General features: G+C 35.2%; 1 non-coding gene across 1 annotated transcript; it reads right to left on the reverse strand.

The window, feature by feature from the left end:
• Positions 1 to 4,470: 4,470 nt before the first annotated feature.
• Positions 4,471 to 4,573, reverse strand: LOC143645385 (U6 spliceosomal RNA). Its single transcript, XR_013157102.1, has one exon. It is a non-coding gene; the product is annotated as a U6 spliceosomal RNA (small nuclear RNA).
• Positions 4,574 to 5,468: the final 895 nt, after the last annotated feature.

The following is a 5,468-nucleotide window of genomic DNA, read 5'->3' on the forward strand; positions in this document are numbered from 1 at the left end:
GACTCCAGTAAGCTAATTCAAGAGCTAAAGGACTCTTGAATGGGCAGAGTCATGTCTTCATCTAATCAACAGGTCCACCCAGAATTGGGTGGGTTACATCTCCATTGAAACAACCTAATCAAAGTGTCCCACCCAAAGAATAGGTCTGCTGTCTCAAGATTGGATTGGAAGAACATGGCTTTTGTGGGGTATATAACAGTTTCAAACCAGCACACACTCTTTATTGTTTTCACCACAATTATTGATTTAAAAGCATTTATAGTATTGTCAAAAAGATTTAAGTATCTCCCATAAGCAGTGTGATAAGAAAATGCATCATTTATTTCCATAGAAATGTTTTTGTACATGTTGTTTTCCTGGTTCACTTGCGGAGCAAGATATCAGAAGTGTTTTTGGTATTCTACAGTTGAAATATACACTTGTAAAGCAGAACAAATGCCAAATATTGCCCTCTGTAGAAAAATGTTCAGTACACAAATCAATCTTTGAAAGGTAGATCAAAATATTTCAACTATTTCAATGTAAGATGGCTTGAAGAGCTAAGAAATATCAGATCTGTGAAGAAAAAATGATACATTGCTCAGTTGAATCAAGTAGAAAAATATTAAAGGAAACTGACAAATTTTAATAGTTTAAAAGATAAAACTATCTACATTGAAAAATACTATACTAAAATAAATAGAGTAACAGCCTATTGTGGTAAAAATATTTACACCACATATGGCTGATGAATGGATAATTTCTATTATTTTTAAGCAGTTTACATACAGCCTCAAGATGTCAGCAGATAAATAGGAAAAATAATACGTCACACAGGAGAAAAGTAGAAATTATAAACAGGTGTGACAAAATGTTAATATTCTCTAGCAAGTTTAGACTTAAAATATACATCCAAGAATGTTTACAACCAATGTTTCTGAAGTAGTTGTGGCAATATATAATCATTTAGAACCAGTACCTTTATAAACTGGTATAAACCTATTGAAATTCAACATAGCAAAAGGCTGCAAGAGCCTGTTGCTTCTAATCATGAGCTAGTAATCTGATTCCTAGGTTTGTGATTAAATAGTCCGTGAGCTGGATCTCAGATGTCATTTGTAATTGCAAAAAAATAAAATAAAATAAAAACAAATATACATCCACAAGGAAAATATACGTCCCTTAATATATATCAGAATCATGAAGGTGTTAAAGATGATGCATTTCAGGTAGGGTGAATAATGCCTTCCCCCAAAATGTCCACATTCTAATGAATGGACCCTGTGTATGTGCTACCTACTTGGCAAAAGACTTAGCATATATTGACAGATGAGTAAAACATATGGATTAAAAATAAATAAATAGTAGGGGAAACAATTGTTAAAATTAATTCAGTAGATTGAAATGCTAGTGATCAGTGAACGGGAGGGGTAAGTGGTATGGCATGTATGAATTTTTTTCTGTTTTCTTTTTATTTCTTTTTCTGAATTGATGCAAAGTTCTAAGAAATTACCATGATAATGAATATACAACTATGTGATGATATTGTGAGTTATTGATTATATGTCAAGAATGGAATGATCATATGGTAAGAATGCTTGTGTTTGTATGTGGTAATGTTTCATAAGTAAAAAAAATGTTGCATATGTAATTGGGGTCATGGACCTTAAAATAGGAAGTACGTCTGGGATATTCATGTGGGCTAAATCTAACCACATGAGTCATTAAAACCAACACATGAGTCCTTAAAACAAAGAACACCCTTTCTAGCTGGATTGAGAGAGATTTGGCAGAAGTAGACTCAGCGCAATTCCAAATTTGAGAAGAATTTGCTGGTTCTGAAATGTAGCAGGTCCAGAGAGAAGTTCTAGGAGCTAAGGATGACTCCTGGATGACAGCCAGTTGAGACATGGATACCATACCCACCACCACAAGGTACTGAATTTGGCCAACAACCTGAATTAGCTTGGAAGCAAATTCTTCTGGAGTCTCCAATAAGGGCTTCTGGATTTTGACCCTGTGGAACCAAGAGCAGAGGAACCAACAAAGCCTACTGGGACCTGTGACATACAGAACTAAGAGATGATAAATTGGTGCTGTTTTAAGATGTTAAATTTGTGTTAATTGGTTATGGTATGGAAAGAATAGAAAACCATTATACATATGGAGATTAGGTAGAAGCATGTAAGTACCTATGCCAATATAATTAATGAAAGGGCACAGTACTAACACTCACACACACAAAACAATGAATGTAATTATATATACACTATTCTTTTTATTTTTAACTTTTTATTGTGGCAACATATATACAACTCCAAATTTCCCATTTTAACCACTTTCAAGGTTCCAATTGAATGGTATTAATTACATTCAAAATATAATGTTACAGTAACCACTATCCATTGCCCAAACTTTTCCATCTCTTCAAGTGGCAACTCTGCACACATTAAAAAATAACTTCCTCTACCTCTCCCCTTGCTCTCACACTCAGCCCCTGGTAATTTATAATATTTTGTCATCTCTATTTAATTTTCTTATTCTAAGGATTACATATAAGTAGGATCATGCATTGTTTTTCTTTTGTGTTTGGCTTATTTCACTCAACATGATGTCTTCGAGTTTCATCCATGTTGTAGCACGTATCAGAATATCATTCCTTTCTACTGGATGAGTAATATTCCATTGTGCATTTATACCATGTTTTATTTATCCATTTATCTGTTGATGAATGCTTGGGCTGCTTCTATCTTTTGGCTCTTGTGAACAATGCTGTTATGAACATAGGTGTTAAATGCCTTAAAGGCCTTGCTTTCAAATCTTTGCAGTAGATACCAAGAAGTCAGATTGCTGGATCATATGGTAATTCTATTTTCAATTTTCTGAGAACCACCGAACAGAATTCTAGAGTGGCTGCACCATTTCACAATGCCACCAAAAATGTTTGATGGTTCCTGTATCTCTGTATCCTTGACAACACATTTTCTTTCCATGCCTCCCTCCCTTCCTTCTTTATTTCTTTTTTCCTTCCTACCTCCCTCCCTCCCTCCCTGCCTCACTCCCTCCCTCCCTCGTGCCCTCCCTTTCATAGCCATTCAAGTGACTGTGAATGCTATCTCATTGTGGGTTTGATTTGCGTATCTGTGATGACCAGGGATGTTGATAATCTTTTTATGTGCTTAGTGACCATCTAAATATCTTCTTTGGAGAAATATCTATTCAGTTCCTTTGCCCATTGGAAAAAATTTGTCTTTTTTTTTGTTGCATTGTAGCTGTTCTTTACATATTCTGTATAGTAAAACCTTATCATATGTATGGCTAACAATTATTTTCTCCCATTCTGTAGGTTGTCTTCACTGACTTGATGATGTCTTTTAATGAACAAAAATTTTTAATTCTTTTTTTGTATGTTGTGTGGTGGGGGTCACATTTCCTTCTTTTTCCATGTGAGTGTCCCATTATTTTAGCACATTTCTTGAATTTTTGTTTGTTTGTTTGTTTGTTTGATTGTTCATTTTGGGGGGGAAGTACATGGGCCAGAAATTGAATTCATGTCTCCCACATGGCAGGAGAGATTTCTACCATTGAAAGACCCTTGCACCCCCTAAAAGTTTTTAATTTTGGTGAAGTTGAATTTATACATTATTTTTTTGTGGCTCTTGCATTTGATGTCTTATCTAAGGAATTACCACCAAATCTAAGATTATGAATGTTTCCCCCCTATGTTTTCTTCTAAGAGTTTTATGGTTTTGGCTTTTATGTTTGGATCCTTGAGCCATTTAGAATTAATTTTTGTATATGGTGTGAAATTGGAGTCCACCTTCATTCTTTGCAAGCAGATATCCAGTATTTCTGGTGTCATTTGTCAGAGAGACTATTATTTCTTTAATGGATATACTAGGCAGTCAATTAAAAAATCAGTTGACCATAGAAATATAGATTTATTTTTGAACTCTCAAGTCTGTTCCATTAATCTGTCTCTATATTTTTTTCTACTAGCACATTGTTTTAGATACTGTGGTTTTCTAATAAGTTTTGAAATCTGCAAGTGAGAGACCTCTAACTTTGTTCCTCTTTTGCAAAATTGAGTTGGCTATTGAGGCCCCTTGCAATTTCCTGTGAATTTGAGGATTGGCTTTTCCATTTATGCAAATTACTGCTGGAATTTTGATAGGTATTGTGCTGAGTTTGTAGATTGCTTTGGGTGGTATTGACATCTTAATACTAGTATGTCTCCCTTTCCATGAACATGGGATATCTTGCCATTTATTTAGATCTTTAATTTCTTTCACCAGTGTGTTATATTTTCCAGTGTACAAATATTTCACTTCGTTAGTTGAATTTTTTCCTAGGGTATTTTCTTCTTTTAAGCACTAGTTTGAATGGAATTGTTTTTTATATTTCCATGTCAGAATATTCTTTTTGATGTATAGAAACAGGACTGATTTTACATGTTAAATTTTGTAGCCTGCAACTTTTCTGAATTCATTTTAAATTATGAAATGTTTCATGAATTTTCAATTCATCCTTGTATAGGGACCATGCTACCCTTCTATGTATCATGGCAGTTTTAGTATATATGCTGCCAAAGCAAGTACACACATGCTGTGGTAATTAGATTCAGTTGTCAACTTGACCAGGTGAAGGTACCTAATTCTGTTGCTGTGAACCTGAGCCAATGGTACGTGAATCTCATCTGTTGCTGATTACATCTGCAGTCGGCTAGGAAGCGTGCCTGCTGTAATGAATGATGTTTGATTTAATTGGCTGGTGCTTATATGAGAGAGCTCAACATAGCACAGCCCAGGCAGCTCAGCCTACCTCATCTTAGCACTCGCAGCTCAGCCCAGGTCTTTGGAGAAGCAGAAAGTAATCACCCTGGGGAAAGTTGTTGGAACCTGGAGGCCCGGAGAGAAGGCCAGCAGAGATCACCCTGTGCCTTCCCATGTAAGAAAGAACCTCAGTTGAAAGTTAGCTACCTTTCCTCTGAAGAACTAATGAAATAAATCCTCTTTTATTAAAAGCCAATCTGTCTCTGGTATGTTGCATTCTGGCAGCTAGCAAACTATAACACATGCTGTTATTTAACTAAGTAAAATGTAGAAGAAACTATGCAAAGGATAAAAATTTTTAATTGGTCAGATTAAGGCTTTAACATTATTATTTGTAATTATTATATTATTTAGTAGTGTTCCATGGTCCTTTCATCAGTAATTTAAGTAGTAGTACAAAATGCAGGTAATAAATATATGAGAATTCCTAAACCAGTGAGCTTCAATGAGAGGGTATGCTATTCATCTTCCTAAAACTATGTGCCCTCCCTTGCAGCAGTGTGAGGCAACTTCACATAGATATGGTTAAACTGACTTGTTTGGCTACATGCCTTCTATATGCCCACCTTCACACAGCTGGCTGTCCATGATTCGTGATACAGATTTTATCTGTTCCAGATTGTGACCAATCTTCCGCTTTCAACAAAATAGAAATTC

This window comes from Tamandua tetradactyla, chromosome 8 (assembly GCF_023851605.1).
Source record: "Tamandua tetradactyla isolate mTamTet1 chromosome 8, mTamTet1.pri, whole genome shotgun sequence".
Lineage (NCBI taxonomy): Eukaryota > Metazoa > Chordata > Mammalia > Pilosa > Myrmecophagidae > Tamandua > Tamandua tetradactyla.